This window comes from Dermochelys coriacea, chromosome 4 (assembly GCF_009764565.3).
Source record: "Dermochelys coriacea isolate rDerCor1 chromosome 4, rDerCor1.pri.v4, whole genome shotgun sequence".
In the NCBI taxonomy this organism is placed as follows: domain Eukaryota; kingdom Metazoa; phylum Chordata; order Testudines; family Dermochelyidae; genus Dermochelys; species Dermochelys coriacea.
In genome coordinates, this window is record NC_050071.1 from 54032947 (window position 1) to 54054914 (window position 21968).

Genomic DNA, 21968 nt, shown 5'->3' on the forward strand with positions numbered 1-21968 from the left:
TTTCTCTGATAGTGCCTAAATACCATTGAGGGGCTGGGGCTCAGTTCCCCCCATCTGTGCTTCCTCACTTCCAAAAGGGTGGTGTAAGGATAATTATGAGGCATTCACATTCTACAGCAATGGTAAGCCATATAAATGGATGAATAGACCTTTGATATCATTATTGACCCAGCAGAATACAGAATTTCCAAATGCCATTTTATAATTTTTAATAACACTTCATAAAATGTATTTTATGTTCTCTTTATGGAAGAGGATTTCTCATTAGGTTATGGTGCAGATGCCACAGAGCACCATATATAGTGACAGTGGAATTGCCTAATTTGGAGTTCCTAACAAAACATGACTGAGACACACAATCACGGCCTTTGCTGTTTTAGTTTGGGCATGAGATCCCTCTTTCAGCTAGCTGTCTAGGAGGTGGCTTGCTTATTTCATCCATAAAAAGGGGTTCCAGCCATTGTTTTGAAGAGCACCAGAAGAAGCATGACTGTAGAGATGGAAGAGGAGAATTCACAGCAGTGGCTTTTTCTTTCTGAGTGCTATGCATTATCTTAGATCAATTAATATAGAACCTCTCCTATATGCTTTGCATCCCAAATGTTTGAGAGATATGGAAACGTAAATATCGCTAAGATAAAAATAAACAGATGCACAGTGCAACTTGGTTATGACTGAATAAGAAGATGTGCTAGTGTACATGACAAACTGGGCCAATCACATCAAATACTCCATGATCAAACCTCAGAAGGGAGACCAGGTGAAGCAGCATTTCCCAGACTTTTGAAAGCTGAATCCCCCTTCAGAAAAATGAAACCAACTGGGGTCCTATTCAGTTGTTCATTAAAGACCTAACCATTTGAATGTATCCATTTTCCATATCCCCAGGGCTAATCTTTCACACCCCCATTGGGAAGTATATCCCATACTTTGGGAAATACAGAGGGAAGGAAAATGGGACAGTGCCTTCCTATTACTAATTATTAAATTGTGAAATCAGCACTAGGAGTGTAGGCTCCAGTTCAGCCTATGCTTAACTCTGTTAGGCACAGGTATTTCCCCTGGTGATTCTACAGACAAAAGCTGACTAGTTGCAGATCTTGAGTGATCATATGCAAAATAATTAAGTGCTAGGACAAAGTCTTAGGAGTGCCGAAAGGATGCGTGTTCTTTGTTACGTTTAATATTGAAATTGTGTGTCATCTGCAAATGTTTATTATTTACTGGAATTAAATTCTATTAATGTTCTTGGCTCGGGGAGACAGATTTTCCTGTTGTGAAATCTATTGCTGTCAACGGCTTTGCCAGGGATTGCTGATGTTAAAGCATTCATCATCATCATCAAAGTAAAGAATTATTCATGTTCTCATTGAAATGTCCTTGCAATGGTAATCTCTTTGCAAGATAAATCCTTCTTTGCTAATTCATGTTCCTGTCTTTGCCATCACACTCTATCGTAAGATAATGCCACAACACAAGGATGTACTGCACGCAGCAGCTATTAAGGACGCCAAAACAAATTTATCAAGTCTTCTGATAAAGGGGTGTAGCAGAGCACATGCATTCATGTTTCTACCACTGACTTCTGGTATGTTCAGGGGGAGGTTACTGCCTGCCTCTGGAGCTTGGTTCCCCCAGGTATAAAACAGACATTACCTACTTACCTACCTCGCAAAGATGTTGTGAGGTTCAGTTCAGTGAGGTTTTTAAGAGGCTAGCCAAGTTCAAAGTGCTGCTTTTTGGAGTGGCTCAACCTAATCAGTTTCCAGTCAGAGAGCAGGGGACGCTTCGTTTCTCTTCTGAATGCCAAGAGACAATGTAATGGGTCGAGGAGTGCCTCTAGGATAATGAGGGAAGCCTGTAAGTTTTGGAAAGAGTAACAAAAGTTAGAAAACAGATGGATTCTCTTTATAAATGCCTCAGTGTGTGCTGCTGTTTGTTCGGTTTAAAAATCCCTGCCCTTGATGAAGGACAACGTTAGGCTGAAGCGAGATCAGGATAATTTCTGATGTGAAACTGGGGACCCTTGACAGTTATGAGTAACACTTCATAAACTTAGAACACTTTATGCTTTAACTGCTCTCATTCTTGACCATTTAGTGAAAGGTCTACGTGGGGTTTGAAACAATTGCAGTAAAGACCCGTGAGTCTTCAGGTCCTCAAATTACACCTTGGTGGTGTAATGATGGAATGATTATACCTGCTCGTGATGAATTCATTGAGTGCTCCTGTGGACGTAATACACTGGAATACAAATGAAAGTGGAATTTAGCACCAGTGACAGACTGTTGATCAATCCCACGGCAGAGCTGCTGTTTTTACTTCAGGCAAATTAATGTGAAGATCATTCTAAAGTACTAACCAATTTTAATTGCCCATTGATTGGCAACAACATTAGTGTCATAGAGAGAGCACAAGCTCAGCCCACCTTCCCCCCTACCCCCAATCCACTTTATGATAAAGATTGCATAGCCCTCCACCCAAAGCTGAAGCTAGGGGGCAGGATTTCCCATTTCCTAGAAGATGAGTTTTCACTGATCACAGACAAATGTGTCAGGGAAACAGTGAGCCAGAGATACTCCCTGAGCTGCGGGCTCTACCCCATCCATTTTTTAATCCAATCGCCCTGTCCAACAACCCAGTAAAACAATCTGATCCAGAACAAAATATCCTCTGAATATGAGAATGATAGAGAGCTTTTGCTTAGAAGAAAGGTTCTCTGGGTTCTACTCCATCTTCATCATTGTACTGAAGTGCACTAGGCAGTATCAGAGCCATTCTCAATGTCACAAGGTTTAACAAGTGGATGAAGAAAACAAAGTTTTGGATGGAGACCCTGGCCTCTAAAGCGTCATCCCTGTTCTCGGGGAGATTTCATTAGATGTAGTGGATGCATTTCTCTATATTCCCACTGCAGACGTCAGTATTGATGTTTCCTCCCATAGATGAACCTCAGAACACTCCTGTTCAGCCTGGCCTCAACCCCGGGGTTTTATGAAGATGGTGGTGGTGATAATTGCCTGACTCAAGTCATAGGACTCTCACCACAAGGAGAAGTGAGAGAGACAATGAGATTTTTGTTTAGACAGAAGATGACAGGTCAGGAGTGGAGAGGTAAATTTTTGAGTTGTCAAGAGTCCTAGAGGATTCCCACAGAAAGTGTTGGGGGGGGGGGGGAAAGGGAGGGCACCGGGGTAGGGGGAAGAAGAGGATTTTCTGAATAGCATGTTGGAGGAATGATTAGAGAGGAAAGAAGACAGCTGTCATGAAAGCTGAGGAAGAAGAATTTCAGAAGAAGAGCAGGGTAGACAGCGGTGATAGCAGTTAACAGGTTAAAGAGAATAAGGATGGAAAAACAGTTCTGAGCTTTGGTCAGGAAGAGATGATTAGAGACTTCGGTGAGAACCATTTCTTTGCAACACATGCAGTAAATGCTGGATTGGAGACGGTCTCGTATGGTACTGGAGGAGAGGAACTGCAGAAAGTGATTGCAAATGGCACATTCAATGAACTTAGAGATGAAGTGGGGAAGGACGTTGGCACAAAGGTGGGTTTTTTTTTAAAAGATGGGACAGCTAAATTATGTTTGTGTTGTGAGGGAAGGAGCCTGAAGAGAGGGATGAGGGAGGGGATGATAATGGGGCCAAGGGAGATCAGGAGAAAAATAGGAAGGGGTCATGGGAGCAAGTGGAGTTGTTGGAGGAAGGCAGAAGAGAAACTTCTGCGTCAGTAACGGAAGAGTAGGAGAGAGTGAATGGAAGGTGGGGAGGGGGAGGTCATGCTGGACCTTGTCAACATTTTCTTTGAAATCCTGTGCTGAGAAGGCAGTGGGGTCAGAATGGGGGGAGGGCATTTGGGATTGCAGGCATGGCAGTCAATCAAGATGAAGAAGTAAAGCTGTTCAGCTCAGAAAATGGCAGAGTTCAAACAGGAGAGAACAAATTTGTAGTGGATGAAGTCCACCAGGTTGCAGAACATCAGCTGGGCTTGCTCCATTGCAGAGAAGAGGATATTGGGGCTGAGCTAAGGCTGGGGGCTAGCAGGGTAGATCTTGTGGAGGCAAGATCACAGGGAGAAAGTGGTACTGAGTCAAGACCAAGGGTGCAAATCAAATGAGGGAGATGAAGGCAAGGGGAGGGACAGTGAAAATCTCCAAAACTGCTCAACACAGAGAATGCTAAGGTACAGCAGGTCAGTGGGTGTTGCTGAGAAAGATGCTGGTTGCTTAACATGGCCATATAACTCAATATTAAAGATAGGTTTCAGAGTAGCAGCCGTGTTAGTCTGTATTCGCAAAAAGAAAAGGAGTACTTGTGGCACCTTAGAGACTAACAAATTTATTAGAGCATAAGCTTTCGTGAGCTATGCATCCGATGAAGTGAGCTTACTTTTGAGTCATTGTTGCAGTGTTTTCCCAAATGAATGCTGTGGTCCCTTCTCCCCATAATCAAGTTTTGCTTTTGGTTCTCTCTTTCTCTCCCACACGTACACACACAGAGCGTTTGTCTGGGGAAGAAGTGCCCAGGGATGGTATTTAGTTTTTCCAGATTTCTGGGTGGAGGGTTGAGCTGCTGCTGACAACATCTGGCAGAAGATTTACATAAGATTGTTTAAAGAAAAGGAGTACTTGTGGCACCTTAGAGACTAACAAATTTATTAGAGCATAAGCTTTCGTGAGCTACAGCTCACTTCATCGGATGCATTTGGTGGAAAAAACAGAGGAGAGATTTATATACACACACACAGAGAACATGAAACAATGGGTTTATCATACACACTGTAAGGAGAGTGATCACTTAAGATAAGCCATCACCCACAGCAGGGGGGGGAAAGGAGGAAAACCTTCCATGGTGACAAGCAGGTAGGCTAATTCCAGCAGTTAACAAGAATATCAGAGGAACAGTGGGGGGTGGGGTGGGAGGGAGAAATACCATGGGGAAATAGGTTTACTTTGTGTAATGACTCATCCATTCCCAGTCTCTATTCAAGCCTAAGTTAATTGTATCCAGTTTGGAAATTAATTCCAATTCAGCAGTCTCTCGTTGGAGTCTGTTTTTGAAGCTTTTTTGTTGAAGTATAGCCACTCTTAGGTCTGTGATCGAGTGACCAGAGAGATTGAAGTGTTCTCCGACTGGTTTTTGAATGTAATAATTCTTGACGTCTGATTTGTGTCCATTCATTCTTTTACGTAGAGACAAGATTGTTTGAGAGACCTTGAAACGGGGGACAGATTATAGATCTTGGAGATATGAAATAAATTGTATTTTTCCTTTGCTCATCACATCAAGAATCACAGCCACCAGAGAGGAAGCTGCACTAACCCTCTAGTAGGAACATCCTATATTCAGTATTAAGGACAGGGTAGATTCCTCCTGGCAAAGACAAGCATTTCCCCATGAAGAAAAGGAGTACTTGTGGCACGTTAGAGACTAACAAATTTATTAGAGCATAAGCTTTCGTGAGCTACAGCTCACTTCATCGGATGCATTTGGTGGAAAAAACAGAGGAGAGATTTATATACACACACACAGAGAACATGAAACAATGGGTTTATCATACACACTGTAAGGAGAGTTTCCCCATGGAAACTCTGCCCTGTGGGAGAGATGCAGACACTCCCTCCCCAAAATGAGGGTCAGTTCTGTAATGCTTATGCTCCCATCTCCTGCCAGTTTGCAGAACATAAAAAAGAAGTTAGAAATGAAATGTGACCCCTTCACTAGGCTAGTTTGGAGTAGGCAGAAACCCAAATACTTCAGATTATTCAATGCAATTCATAGTTAGAGGCAGGTAAAGTGGGGTGTCTAAGCTAAAGCAGAACCCTACAATATTTATTCTGTTTATATTCCCCAAGGATGACATAATGAATCCCAAAAGTTTATTCAGGCAAAGTATTTTCCAATTAGTTCTCATCAGACCTACAGTCAATAGATTAAAAAGTAAAGCAATGACAGAATGAAAATAAATAGAATTAAAAGTGCGATATCTTACCAATCGGTGAAAATGAAAGTGCTGCTTGATGTAGCTGCATAGCAAACAATGTATCTTTTTAAAAACAAAGGATTACTCAATTCATGCTATTTTAGGGTATCTAGGATGAATTTACAGTTTATATATATTTTGTTGCCAACCCTATTCTATCATTAAAATAACACTCTTATTATAATGCCTTTATAATACATTGATATGACTAGCTCTATGTTTCTGAAAACCAAATTGTAATCTCATGATCTTTTTGTATATACTGTAATTTTCTATTAGTGAAAAAATATCAGATCACATTATTAACCACTAAAAAATGACACATGAATGCCCCACATTGGCATTTAAACGTTGCTTAAGACTTTGCTCTGCTAGTTGAACACTGATAATGCTCATTTCCTCTAGAATCAAAGATTACAGATCTCCCCATTGGCCATTTGTTATTTAAATAAGCTGTGTCCTACCATTAGAGGGTGCTCTTGCTGAATGTTGTTAAAACATGTTTGCTGGGAATGACCTGTGTGATGATTAGATCTTTGTGAAATTTTCCTTATGAATTCCAACATGGATGTGATTATATCCAAATTAGAAGTAGATCCAAATTAATGAAAAGATGCATTATGTTTCAAAAACCTTTTCAAGCAAAGCTGAGATGTTTTGTGGCTTTGATTTGAAATCAAGTAAAAGTTGGACTGAATTTTGCATGGATACGTCTGAATAAGTGCAAATCAGAACTGAAAGAAAGCTTGGTATTTATATTATCCTTACATGAAATAGTACAAAATGTTCCATCTTGATCCTAGCAGCCAGGTGAGGTTGGCCACAGATGAAAAATAAAGCAAGGGAAATTCATGTTGTTGTTTTTTTACCAGAATAATCCTTTTGCCCACATACTATTTTGTTGTTGCTTTAGTACATAAAATGTTTGTCATGTTACAGCATTAATTAAAAAAAAACCAAACAGAATGAAACCTCTGTTTCTGTTCAACTATGTAAGCCTCTATCAAATATCCAATAACAGTAATTGTATTAACAGGCACCTGAGTGCAAACCAAGTGTGGATTAGTAGAGTTCTATGATGGGGTCTTTTGTCAACCTCATCATTAATATGAATCCGATTGCTTGGATCAAGATGGAACATTGTTCACTATGACTTGTAGGAACAGATCATTAGCTGGTATACATTGGCATAGCTCAATTGATTTGAAGTTATGCTGATTTACACCAATATCTGGCTTGTGGTCTCCCTGGCCACAACTATGGCCTTTTTTGGACTCTAGTATCTTGTTCTGACATCGACGTTGGCTCTTTGTTGAGGGGGAGTAGATGTCTAGGGCCCTGCAGGTCAGCTTTCCAGTGAGAGAGAAGTAAGTAATGTGGAGCCTGGTATTTTTTAAATGCAACTTTTCTATTTGCACATATACACCAGTCCAGCAACAGAGGTGTTGGAACAGCAGCAGGTCTGACAGATTAACCAATATCCTGTAATATTCTGAAAGAACTTTACTGAATTAAGTTAAATCATATTGAATTAGAGTTAATACCTTTGGGGTATTAGTGTTTATGTACTGTTGAGAGAATGTCTACAAAAAGAAGACCAGATTAAAGCAATCTCTGGAAGGTGTGAGGTAATTTAAAAGTCCTTTTGGAACAGTAAGTATGAAGTGGATTTCCTAGGAAGTACCTTGAGGTAAGGGGAATGCAAATTCTCCCTTCTGAAGCCAACGTTTTGACAATATGCCCTTTGGAGAGAGATCCATTTTACAGTAATTACCTGCTTCTGGAAACTCCAGGTCAAAGAGCCCTGATCTCTATAAAAAGGTGGACTAAACTTGTCACGAGGCTGCTTATTCTAAGCTGAAGTTGCAATGTTAAAAGTCTGCTTGTGCCAGAGCCTACTGGGTTGCATGCAGAGTTGGGATGAACTCTGGTAAGCCTATTAGCATGCATGTAGGGTTTTTTTGTTTTAGTATTTTTTTCTGTAATGCTTTCACCCTAAGAAAGCTTGTTTAGAAAGAGCCGTGTGGTAACATATCTGTATCAATCATTCTTATCCGTCTCTGAAGGGAAAGCAAGCAGGTTGGTTTAGGAAGGCTGTCTTTGCTAGGAGCAACACAGTGAAAGCAGGGAACTGTTTGGCCTGGACATACCCTGATCAGAAGAGAGTGAGACATAGGTCTTCAACTAAGGAACAGCTGTGGAGCTGGAAGCTGGAGATTGAGTGCCCTTGCTAGACCACTGAGGGGAAATACATGTGCAGGTACCCTAAACTATGAGAGCAGGCAATCCCTCTTTTCAAGAATCTCAGCCCAGCAACGAGTGGTTCCCAGAAAGCAACTCTGCCCCAAGAATTAGCTCTAATCAGGGACCAAGACAGAACAAACTCTCTTGCTTCTTATATAGCTTGCTCTCTCAAGACCACTGCCTCTACACAGAACCTTGCATAACCAAACCTAACACCACCACAATGTGTCTTTCCAAAACTGAACATTTATGCACACTCTAAGAAAAAGAAAAATCAGTATAAAAGAACTGTTCATCATTTTCTTCTCTTCTAGACAGGGAGATTTTTCACTTTGTGACCCAAAATAAATGAAAAAGCAAACAACTAAAAAGTGCTTAAAACTACTTGCCAGCAGTGACCACAAAGTGAAATTTCTTCAGTATTTAGTACAAAAAATAAGGAAATGATAACCTACTCCCATGTAAGTCAAAGGGACTTTTGTGATTAATTTCAAGGGGAGCAGGTTCTATATCTCGGGTAGCATGGTATGTTACTTTTTGGCAATCTGTTTACAGAGCCTCTGAATGCCCGTACCAAACATGAACTTTATAAATAAAACTTTGGTACAAAAAGACCCACATTCAGTTTTACTAAATTCAAAATACACAACTACTGAACTACTTTGTTATAAATTTCTCTTTCCTTCCCTGAATGAACAACTGTAAAAGGCTTGATTAAAGTTCTTTGTTTTGATGATGTAGAGAACAATAACTAGGAGTGGTGAGTGGTGGAGTCTCACATCTTGAATATTCTTATACATTTGTGCTAGTATTGTAATAGAATTCTACGAATAAACCTGAGACCACCCCAATGCACCAAAACTCCACTCTAGGTGGTGCTGTCTGAAGAGTCCTGTCCTCAGTTCTCATTTTGACCATCCATGGTCAGTCTTTGGTTTCAGCCTCCCATCCTACTGTGGCAGGCAGCATGAGATACTTCAGCATGTACAGGATGCTAAGACCCATTCTTGCCCTCAAACCATGGAAGAGATGCTCTTGGAAAGGATAGGCTAGAATCCTCATATTCTCTGAAGAGTTCCCAGTAGATCCAGGCCTCTACTGCTTTTATTAGCCATGCTAGCTTCAAATCCTCCCTCCTTTCCTGCCCTTACTCTACTCCCAAAAGTAAGATATGGCTTTAACTCTTGCAGTTTAGGACTCATGTTTTATCGTCCTTCAGTTATAACAGTGGAACTATAGCATATAACCTATAGACCATGTATGGGGCTCCCAAACACCACAAAACTTGCTTTGTACAATATTCATTTTTCTGTTGGGCTAATTTATATGGAAAAATCAATTACTTGGTAAACAAATTATAACACTGGCTAGTTAAAAGAGATAGCATAGTATTAATTCAGGTTTCAGAAGCGGCTAGGTGATTGAACCATAATTCAGGTATTAAGCTACTTTTGCAGTTTCAATTATTTTTTATATGCCTGAAAAGTAACTTTGAAGTCTCAACATAAAATTAATAAAGCATAAAGTTATGCAGGAGTGTCAAGTGAGTAATTTCAGCTGCCCCAGGCTTCTGAATAAACTCCCTGATTGTCTGAGGAAACACAAAGACAGAAAATTAGAAATCAAAGGATCTAGTATTAAAGTATTTGTTAACTTACTATTGTGACAAAACTGATGAAGCTGATAGAAAAGTTTATTAAATGAAATGAAGCTACAGCATGTGAGATAATGGTACCATTCTAGTGGTCTAGTGAATTTCAGTGGATCAAAATGTGAGCAGTTTTGAAGTGTATTTTTATAGTTGTGTTAACCAGACAAGTGTGCTACTTTACAGATAAGGCAAGAGATATCTTCATAAAAATGCATATTTCTTTGCCAAGTTGTGGTCTGGTAAAATGTTGTGTCACCCATGGTGCTGTTGGGACAAATATTTGTTTTCCAGAAAAGATCCCCCACCTCAAAAGCTTTCTGTGATGTAACTCCAAGGGCAGGGAGCTGCTAGCCATATTAAATCTGAGGTACCGGAAATGACATAAAGCCTGACTCTGCCCCTTACAAAATGTGAGCAGCACTTACACCAGCAGTAGGGTGACCAGGTGTCCTGATTTTATTGGGACAGTTCTGAGGGCTTTTTCTTATATAGACACCTATTACCCCCCACCCCGTCTCGATTTTTTATGCTTGCTATCTGGTCACCCTAACCAGCAGTCTTATTAACTTCAGTTCAGTGTGACTATTCTTGTGTGTGACTGCTGCTTAAGGTGAGTAACACGTACAGACTCAGGCTCACAATATTACAGGAGTGTTCTATAAAATAGAGGGTGTGTGTGTGTGTGTGTGTGTGTGTGTGTGTGTGTGTACACGTTTAGTTAGTTAATATGAAGTGCTAGTAGATGGCAGTCAAGAATAGGCAGCATTGTTTCTGGGTTTTGTAGGACCAATAAAACATTTTGCTGTGACTTGCAAATGGCTTGCTTGGGCAGAATTCCTTACTTAGGCATAGTTCCTGCTGAAGTCATGGAAGTTTTACTTGAATTGAGCGTATGGTATGGGGCCCTTGATTTGCCCTTGAAATTCAGCTGCATTCCAGATACAAATACATCAAATCTAGAGGGAGAGAACAAGATGTACAGGACCTGCTTAACTGCCTCTGGCTTCCCCTTGTGTGGTGAACCCATTCTCCCATTGCAGAGAAACCTGAGGGCACAATGAGAACCACTGATGGGGAGAGGGTATTTGAGGATTAAATGTCCTTGTTACAGATCAAGATGGTTGCTCCCTGCTGGCTATCCACTGGACTTCTGTGAGGGGAATCCAGTTGCTGGTCACTGAGTGTTTTAAGCTTCCAGGGCCTTAAAGGAGCCCAGACACTGCCCCGCTATTTGGGGTACCAAAGCATACCTTTAGAGTGCAGCCCCTGTGTCCAATACTCTCTTCTGAGAGCTGGAGCCTGCTGTCTAGCCCCTGGGCACAGGGCTGACCCTTCATATTGGCCCATACCTAAACATACCTTCTCCCAGAATGCCACTCTAAAAGGTATGAGCCTCTGGTTTACAGTTTAACTCTTTCAGGAGGCATGTAGCAGTTGTGAAACATCTAACACGTTTTTCTTTATATTTAACCTACAAAGCACAGGAGAGTATCTATCATTTAGAAAACAGCATCCTAACCTCAATGCTGCTTACTAGCTCACCCTTCCCCGGGGTGTCCTTGGGGGGACCATCTGGGCTCAGGAAAGCAGACAGTCCCCACCTTGTGCAGCCCTTGTGTATTGGGTTGCTTTTCTTTCCTATTGAACTGGGGGGAAATGGCCAGAGACCCGGCCAAAGTCACTCCTTTTTATTAACTTTGAGCTTCCCTTTGTCAGGAGATCCCCTTGCCAGCTTCAACAGGCGATCACAAACCCCTGCTAAGTGACGTCATTGCCAAGGAGACCTCTCCCTGCCAAACCAGTTCTCTTGCTTGGGAGCCAGTTTATGGTTTAGAGCGATCCTGTTTTGATGGGAGAGCACTTAACATCGATGACTTTCTTTTGCCAACAGCATTTGAATTTCAGCCCACAAGTACAACATGAAATTAAACAGACAATAAAGAAGACTACTGCACCTGCAAAATGGAGTTTGCAGCTTGGTAAAGATACATGCAGAGAGTCATTCATGATACACCAGCTTTCATACTGACATTGTATAATAACTTCATAATACCAAATGAGAATGGACAAGTTTATACAGACAGATTCCCAAATCATCACAGTCTTTTTCCTTTAATGTGCTTTTACAAGGGTCTATTTGCAATAACTCTTGCTGCAACCCCTGACTGGGAGGTTCCTCTTGACCCTTGCCCACTATAGCTGGGGACTTCCTTCAGGTTCCCTTGGTCCTTCTTCCCAAGTACTCTAAGACTATTGCTGCTGTCCCTGACTGGGGGCCAAGAGAATGCTGCTGCAATGAAACCTTCTGGTTTAACAGAAAAAAAGCACAGTGCTTTGGAACTAACTGAATATGTGATGTTTTCTTAATGCCTGGTTTCTTCTTCTGTTCAGTTTCATGATATGTGACATAGTATTGTAGAATCTGAAGTAAATATTTGATGATATCTCTCGAGCTAGGTCTGAATCAAAAACCTGGAGCGGAACACCTCCAGTTCAAATCCACATCTAGTCAGGCCTGTGTGATGTTTTCTTGCCTCAAAGTTTATAAACAGAAGAAGGTATACAGAAATGCCACTTAAATGGCAAAACACTAAACGGAGAAAGTAGAAACTGCTAAACAGTGAAATTGCAATGTTCAGGGCAATCACAAGGTCTGGGAGAAAAAACAGAAATGCACCATGATGGCTATATATGATTGTATAGGCTAAATACACTTAGGATATGCAACCTCTTCTTGTTTGGCCTCTGATAGTCATGAGAGACATCTCCAGGAGTCTAGTTGGAGGGTAGGAATATATAATTAAGAAATCTACAAATAAAAAAGACATGGGTGTCTAGGAATGGAAAGAGATGCAATGTGGTCTACAAATGCAAAATGGCCATTGCTAGACCTTTTCCTCCTCCTCTCCTCAGTTTACCCCCTCCCTTTGATCTAGTTGCTTGAAGTTGGAATTGGCCATCTTGACAGAGACTGATGATGTAAATGCAACTATATAGCTTCATCTATGTGCCTCCAACCTGTTTGGGTGAGTTCAGAAGGTATTTTGATGTCCATTCTCATTCAGTTCAGGGCCTGTCTGTTGGGACTGCCAGCAACCAGTTATATAGAATTTTGGGCCAGATCTTCAGCTTTTGTAAGTGAACTTAGCTCCACTGGATCTGATCCTATATATATTACAAACTTGTCTGAAACACTTTGCTTACTTCACATAGATCAAACAGCCAACAGATGGTTTAAAGTTTTGGTCACTGTTAACCTGGGTTGCAACCAAACTAGTGACCGATGTTGAAATTCTGCTGTCAGATTTATCGGTGTGAATCCAGAGCAACTCCATCCACTTAGTTGGAGTTACTCTGGGTTTATAGTAATGTAAATGTGACAGAATTTGACCCCTAGAGATGAAATGATCTAATCTCATTATTAAAGTCAATACACTATGGGGATGATGAGAGACTCCTCCACACTGTATTTGAACAAACACTTAAGGGTCCATTTTCATTAATTTCTAGATTACAATCTCACTCTATTTTACAAAACCAAACCGTCACTGACTTTATCCTTTTCAGTCACATTCTCCAAAAGCATTACATGAAAAGAACACCAAGAAAATTTCACTTATCTTAGCACATACACCCATCTCCTTAGCAGAACAAAGAAAAGGTGCACAAACATCCCTTTCGCTTCCCTATTCAAGCACCTAAACACTAAGAGCATTTCAGTGAACAAAGAAAAAAAAAAGTTCTTTGTCTATTCAGGTTCATTCATTTTATATAAGGTAGGCCAGATTCTCTTCTCACATATGTCTATGTAGTTCAGGAGTAGCTATGTTGAAATGAATGGAGTTTTATTAGTGTAAAACCAATACAGTATAAGTGACAGTAGAATCAGGCTTAGCAAGAGCTATATTCCTTTGCATGTTACACACACACACAAAGACAGAAATTAAACTTCCCTATCTTTCCTTGAAGCAGTGCAAAACCCAGTGCAAACATCCACTTAGAGAATTAGAGTACAGAAAAACCAGGAAAAATTATTATTTGCATTTCAATCACATTCTTTCAGTATTACAAAACCCACTTACTCTTGTTCTCACTTTGCTTAGTCCTGTAATCTTTTAGGGCATATAAGTGAAGGAAATATATTTTCAAACATATAAAACAACCTTTAAAAACTAAAAGCAAGTTTGCTGGAATATTCACACAGACATCACCAAGAAAATGTTTCCTTAGAGTGTATTGTAGTCAAGAGAGGATATGGGAGATTTGATCATTTGAGAGTTTTCCAACCTATGGGATGCAAGAGAAATCTGGAGGGGGATGGGTCAGGGTGCTGAAGAAGACAATACTGATTGAGAAATTTGCACGACTCCAGACCCAGCCTATCCCTATTGCAACTGTGCTTCTGTTCTTTCTGATAGTGGATAGGCAATTGAAGGCCACCAGCTTTCTCTTGCTGCTCCTGTAGCTACACTAATGCATCTGGCCATGTGCCATAGGTATAGGGATGCAGATTTAGACAGCAGTCTGGTGAACCTAGTTTCTCTTCTCCACTCCAACGGGATTCAAGTCAGCTGTGGGTTGCACTAACAGATGTCCTTACCTCAAATAGCATGGTGGGCTGAGGAGTGGGGAATATTAGTTCGATTATTGACCTATACAAAAGTCTGTTATTCTGGTGTGGAGATCCTGCAATATGTGGATTGGATTGTGGAGGCCACCTGAGTCAACTGCAAGGTAAATTTGGTTTATAAACAGTGGGATAAGCCAAAGGATTGTAGCACAGGAGTTTATCTTTCTTTTGAAAACTTTGGTCAAAAGAAAAACATCCCTTTCAGCTCTACCAATAAAACGTTGATAGGAGCTTTTGGTTGAATATCAAGGATTGGTTTCCTCATCCCATGGCAAAATTTATCGAGGGGCTAAGAGGGAAGAAAGCTCCACAAGGATCCCCACACTGAAATTCCCACGCATCATCTTAGCTGCCTCCCTATCCTGCCCACTCCTCCTCAGCCTCACTTCCCATACCCTCTCAAGCCACTGGAGGAGCCTTTTGGGCAGGAGGAATGGAAATGGGGCTGTGGTGAGGGGCCTCCATGTAGGAGGGAGAGACCTGCTCACCTCTTATTATTTTATTTGTATTATGGTTCTGCCTAGAGATTCTAATCAAGTTCAGGGCCCCATGGTACTAGGTGCTGTAAGAGACACATAAAAAACTGTCCTTGCCCCAAAGAGCTTATGATCTAAAGAGCCAAGACAGCAAAAATGTGGGATGCAATGTGATTAGTCCAAGGTGTCACAGAAGACCAGTAGCAGAACCAGAATAAGAACACAGATCTCCTGACTCCATACTCCACCCACTACCTCCCAAACCGCCATCCCCGATTTATTTATTTTTGAATGAATGTAGCACTTTTCAGAGTAGCAGCCGTGTTAGTCTGTATTCGCAAAAAGAAAAGGCGTACTTGTGGCACCTTGTCTCTAAGGTGCCACAAGTACTCCTTTTCTTTTTGCGAATGTAGCATTTGTTTCAGATGCTGGACAGGCAGCCCATGGAAGGTTCTCAGCAGAGGCACTTTCCCAGTCAATTTTGGAACACAGTACGTGATCATTTTTACCTGTTGCTTTTAATTAGCTCTTAACTTATTTTAATATATCAGTTTGCCTATCCGCTTGTGCATTTTACCAGCTGGCCAGCAGCCTTGAAGGCTGAAATTCTCTCTAGAGAACAGGAATGTTAATGGCAGTGAGAGGCAGGTGTGCCTGTGCCCTGGTCTGAAGGAAATTACTGTTATCTGTAAAAAGAAAAGGTAGGTCACTACGGTGCTAATAAGCGATGGTCACATAAACACCACCCTATATCGGAAACCTACTGACCGCTATTCCTACCTACATGCCTCTAGCTTTCATCCAGATCATACCACTCGATCCATTGTCTACAGCCAAGCGCTACGATATAACCGCATTTGCTCCAACCCCTCAGACAGAGACAAACACCTACAAGATCTCTATCATGCATTCCTACAACTACAATACCCACCTGCTGAAGTGAAGAAACAGATTGACAGAGCCAGAAGAGTACCCAGAAGTCACCTACTACAGGACAGGCCCAACAAAGAAAACAACAGAACGCCACTAGCCATCACCTTCAGCCCCCAACTAAAACCTCTCCAACGCATCATCAAGGATCTACAACCTATCCTGAAGGACGAGCCATCGCTCTCTCAGATCTTGGGAGATAGACCAGTCCTTGCTTACAGACAGCCCCCCAATCTGAAGCAAATACTCACCAGCAACCACACACCACACAACAGAACCACTAACCCAGGAACCTATCCTTGCAACAAAGCCCGTTGCCAACTCTGTCCACATATCTATTCAGGGGATACCATCATAGGGCCTAATCACATCAGCCACACTATCAGAGGCTCGTTCACCTGCGCATCTACCAATGTGATATATGCCATCATGTGCCAGCAATGCCCCTCTGCCATGTACATTGGCCAAACTGGACAGTCTCTACGTAAAAGAATGAATGGACACAAATCAGACGTCAAGAATTATAACATTCAAAAACCAGTTGGAGAACACTTCAATCTCTCTGGTCACTCGATCACAGACCTAAGAGTGGCTATACTTCAACAAAAAAGCTTCAAAAACAGACTCCAACGAGAGACTGCTGAATTGGAATTAATTTGCAAACTGGATACAATTAACTTAGGCTTGAATAGAGACTGGGAATGGATGAGTCATTACACAAAGTAAAACTATTTCCCCATGGTATTTCTCCCTCCCACCCCACCCCCCACTGTTCCTCTGATATTCTTGTTAACTGCTGGAATTAGCCTACCTGCTTGTCACCATGGAAGGTTTTCCTCCTTTCCCCCCCTGCTGTGGGTGATGGCTTATCTTAAGTGATCACTCTCCTTACAGTGTGTATGATAAACCCATTGTTTCATGTTCTCTGTGTGTGTGTATATAAATCTCTCCTCTGTTTTTTCCACCAAATGCATCCGATGAAGTGAGCTGTAGCTCACGAAAGCTTATGCTCTAATAAATTTGTTAGTCTCTAAGGTGCCACAAGTACTCCTTTTCTTTTTGCGAATACAGACTAACACGGCTGCTACTCTGAAACCTGTCAGTATTTTAGGAGTTCACTGTATTAAAATGGCAAATGTGTGTGTATTATTGTGGAATTGTATGTAGTGTCTATAGGGAGGAGACATGGCTAATGTAAACCCTGAGGAGTGTTATGAGCTTCAAAGGAATCTTTAAAACAATGTGTCAGACAAACAAAGTTAAATGGAATTCCTAGGAAATACTTGGGAAGAGGGGAAGGCAACTTCTCATCTCCGGACCCAACCTTCCAAAGCTGTGCCCTGAGGAGAAACTAATTATCTGCTGATCACGCTTTTCATGAGGACAAGATCAGAGGCTCAGACTAGATTTTTTTAAAAAAATGACTCATTCACAGTGGTGCTTGTTTTCAACTTGTGACCACATAAAAACTCTTTGGTAGGGTTTGAAGGACTGTTCAATGGCCAGAGTCTGCATTGGAGGTCTGGGAGGGTGATCTCTGGTAAGTGTATAAGTGTGCGTTTCGTTTGTAATGTGTTTTTTTTGGTAATGCTTTCACCTTAAGAATAAATGTAATTGCTTAGTAACTTAACTGTGGATAATTACACTCTTTATATAGCCTCTGAGAAAGGAAGGCAAAGCAGACCTGCTGAGGCAGTCTGTCTTGCTGGGAAATTCACAGTGTAAGTAGACAACTATGCAGCCTGGAAATACCCCAGCCAGGAGGGAGAGAGATGCACCTCTACGCAAAAGAAGTGATGGCTGGAGAGCTGGAAGCCTAAGAGTAGGTGTCTTGCTGGACCATGGAGGGAGAAAATATGGGTGCAGTTGCCCTGAACTGTGACAGAGGTCTGTCATGGATTCTAGTGAGCACCTCTTCCTGGCTATCCGCTGGAATTTGGATTCCCAGGGGTGTTTTAAGCTCCTGGAGCCTGAATGGAATTCATGTGAGGCAAACCCACAGTCAGACCAGGGCTGTTCACTCAGCTGCCATGAAGCTTCTGGTTTACAGTTTAACTCCCACAGGGGCACGCAGCAGTTGTGAAGCACTCAACACACACTGTTCAGTCTAACCCTTTTATGTTCTTACTATATACCCCTGACTAAATCTTGGGGGGGCAGCGGCCTGGAGGGCATCGCGGGTGCTTGGGGTGTGTCTTGCCTGGGAACCCTGCTGATGCTGGGGGTAGGGGGAGAGTGGTGCCTGGGTCTCCTGCTGGTGCGGGGGGCAGTGGAGGGGGGAAGAGGGTTGGCAGTGCTGGCAGGCTACCTACCTGACTCCATGCCTCCCTGGAAGCTGCAACATCCCCCTCCCTCAGCTTCTAGGCAGAGGTGCGGCCAGGAAACTCTGCATGCTGCCTCCGCCCCAAGTGCCAGCTCCACAGTTCCCATTCGCCGGGAACTGCCGCCAATGGGAGCTGCAGGGGCAGTGCCTGCAAGTGGAGGCAGTGCACAGAGCCTCCTGGCCTCGGTTCCGCCTAGTAGCCGAGGAATGTCACTGCTTCTGGGGAGCCCCCGCAAAGTTAGCACCACCCAGAGCCCTCATCCCATCTCGCACCAGAATCCCCAGCCCCTGCCCACACCCAAACTACTGCTGCTGGGGTGGGGGTGGGGGTGCGGTGGCCCAAGACTGCCCTACCAGCGGCTGGTGAGGCTGGCCCCTGGGCCAGCTGCACAGGATGCTGCAGAAGTCCCAGAAAGTCACAGAATCTGTGACTTCCGTGACAAACTCGCAACCTTCATGATGATCATTCACCATTTCCCTCTGGCCTGGCAGAAGCACGACACAACCCTGATAACTCATGGGGGATCCACCTACAAGTAGTCTTTCCATGAAACAGTAATTTCATATCATTTAATACAATCATCTAAAATTCACAAGTGGTACTGTTGCCTGTTTTGATGATGATTGTAATTTTCCTCACTCAGGCTCTGGTTGGGGAGCATGGCCTAGCAGTCACGGTCGCAACCCCTAACTGCCAAGGTGGTTGTGGGGAGGGGAGCCTGGGCCCTCTCACTCCACAGGGTTCGACTCGGGCCCTTTGGGCTACCAGTGGTCTAGCAACCAAGGCTGCTTCAGGCTGTTCTCTATGGGCCTCTTACTCTTGTCCCCTCCTCTCCCACCCAGGTCAGCTTAGACCAAGGCTTTCTCCTATTGAGGAAGTCCAAAACAAAATAAGTAAGATGGGGTTACTAATGGCCAGGGGCCACAGGCAGGGGAGAGGGAGATACTTCCCTTGCTGATTGTCACTGGGGTGGGTTCTCCCTTCTTTTAGGGAGAACCCCTTTGGGCAATTGTGTCAGAGCCTTTAGGCTTCCTACTGCACTGCTGGAGCTATGGGATGCAAGTGTGCTCATCTCCAGCTCTGTCACCCCAGTGAGCTAATTCCCTGTCTTTTAATTCCTCCAGCAGATGGAGGATTTGCTGCAGGTGTGGTGGGGTGGGGCTGGCTAAGCCCAAAACAATCCTTTAACCCCTTCTTGCCCAGTGTGGGGTTTGTACAGCCCATTGCAATGATATATTGATTATTTTGTGTAAATTGATTTTTTAAAAATTCTCAGTTAACAAAAGTTCTTAGGTCCTGGGCCCAGAATCAGGCACAGAGGTATCAGAATTACTGTTTGGTTAGGAATCCCGACATGAATGGTTGGAACACTCACACTTAATAAAAATATTGAAAACTCAACTTTTCCCTAACACTGTTAGTAAAAACACAAATGTTCCACTCCAAACAAGAATGTAGCAGTAGTACAGTGCTATTCTGACATCCTGCATCATCTTGTACGTGTACTCACACCATCTCCTGGGGAGCCCTAGAAATGGACCACCGCTTGCCTTCCCATTGCTGTTCTTGCTTCTTATTTGTACTGTTATGACAGAAGGTATCTTCACCATAGGAAAGAAAAAGAGGTCTCAGGAAAGCAGTGTAGTGTTGTGAAATCAGCTCAGTCTCTACTTTGAGACTGGACCTAGACTAAATGATTCAGCTTCTGCATTGTCTGTCTAATTTGGGATGAAAAGAAAAGGAGTACTTGTGGCACCTTAGAGACTAAACAACTTTATTAGAGCATAAGCTTTCGTGAGCTACAGCTCACTTCATCGGACGAAAGCTTATGCTCTAATAAATTTGTTAGTCTCCAAGGTGCCACAAGTACTCCTTATTTGTTTGTGAATACAGACTAACACGGCTGCTACTCTGAAACCTGTAATTTGGGATGGTATCTCCTTGGACCAGGCACCATTTCTGCTTGTGTTCTGTTCAGGGCTTAGTACACTGGCACCACTTCAGTAATATGCCATATAAAACTGACCAGTTCTTCCATTTGCATGCCCTTCCCCTCATTTTGACCATATTTTTAATTGGCTCTTATGTCACGTTTGAGTTCAGAAGAGGTTTTCAAGGGAAGCAATGGATTCGCCATTTCTCAAGGTCTCAAAATCAAGATTGGATGCCTATGCTTTAGTCAAACACTAGTTACTGGGCTCAGTACAAGGGTAACTGGGTGAAATTCTGTGACCAGTGATGTACATAAGGTCTGGCTAAAATGATCCAATAGTCCTTTCTGGTGTTAAAAATCTATGAATCAAATGGAAACTAAAGGTCTACACATTTTCAACAGCAAATGTATTGTACCACAGGTTACAGGTAGTATACACAGTGCACTGATTTATGCCAACTGAGAAGCTGGTTCATATCTGCAGAGGAGAGGAGAGGATCAAGTGGATTTTGTCAGTTAGTATCATGTGACCAGTAATCTGCACAGCTGGTCAGGCTCATAATATGTAACAGCTACAACCTCTGTGCCACAGCCCTTCCAACATAAGTAGGGAATCTCTTGTAAACCCTTCTGCTATGAAATCCTGCAGCGGTATAGTGCAAACTTGCAACTTTGTCATGAAAATTTACCATTCTAAATAAAAAAAACAAACAAAAAGCCCTCCTTGTCTACCCTCAGGATGATGATGAAAATACCTAACTCATATTTACCCGTTAAAAATTACTTTCTGTAGTAGAAAGAGAGCACCTGAACATGAGACCTGGTATAAAAGGCCTAAGGTAATGCCTAAAGCCCAAACAGAGTTAAGCCCTGCTAATATAAAGCAGAGTTAGCAGGAGTCAGGTGCTGCCCTGTTACAAAGCAGATGCCTGCTTGCAGGTTCACTATACTATTCTGATACATGAACTTGGCAAGAAGAGGGCTGGCTTTGCAAAAAAATACAAGCACTCCTAGACACTAAGTATTCACATAAACACATCCCAGGTGGTTAGTATCAGAACACCCCAATACAAAGTTATGGTATAAACACACTCCCCAAAGAGGATATAGGGACACACCGCTAAAGGTCAGGATGACAGACAGAGATGTTTTGATCAAACCAACATATACAAGGTCAAGGGTGGTAACTAACCACATCAGAGGGGCCATACAAAACATGTTTGTATCTGTGTATAAAAGAGGAGTAACAGAGGGGGTGTCTTCATCTGGCCGAGTGTCTTTGCTTCTGAAACCAGTCTGTGGTTTTCTTGGGCAGTTTAACTGAGGTCTGCTGTATCAGCTATCTGCGCAGAGCTGGGGCAGCACACAGAACACACACACAGCCAACTGACAACACTTGCCAAGAACAAATGGAATTTTGTATGAAAAAAAAGTTTTGTAAAACAATAAGATCAAGTCTAGGATAGGGCTAGTTACAATCACATTTCTGATTTATGTTCAGAATTTCTGACCAGGATTTCTGATTCTTTTTGATCCTTATTAACAGGGATGAGGTATTTATAAAATATTGTAAGGTGGGGATAAGATGAAGGGTTTCATTGTCCTATCCTACAAAGGATGAAAGGCTACTTCATGTCAGATAGCATACTGCAAAAAGATCATACATTTTGGGGTAGGCAAACCATAATCAACACAAGGTATTTGTGTTCTTGGAGGAGCATAAGGTTATATCTCTGATTAAAGTTTATGAATTACTAACTGCCTTCCCAGTGCTATGGTTTGATATGTCTAGACGTAT

At 42.3% G+C, this 21968-nt stretch overlaps 1 long non-coding RNA gene across 1 annotated transcript; it reads left to right on the forward strand.

The window, feature by feature from the left end:
- The first annotated feature begins 7610 nt into the window (after positions 1-7610).
- Positions 7611-21513, forward strand: LOC122459783. Its single transcript, XR_006280689.1, has 4 exons — positions 7611-7621; positions 10455-10467; positions 15628-15631; positions 20967-21513. It is a non-coding gene; the product is annotated as an uncharacterized LOC122459783 (long non-coding RNA).
- Positions 21514-21968: the final 455 nt, after the last annotated feature.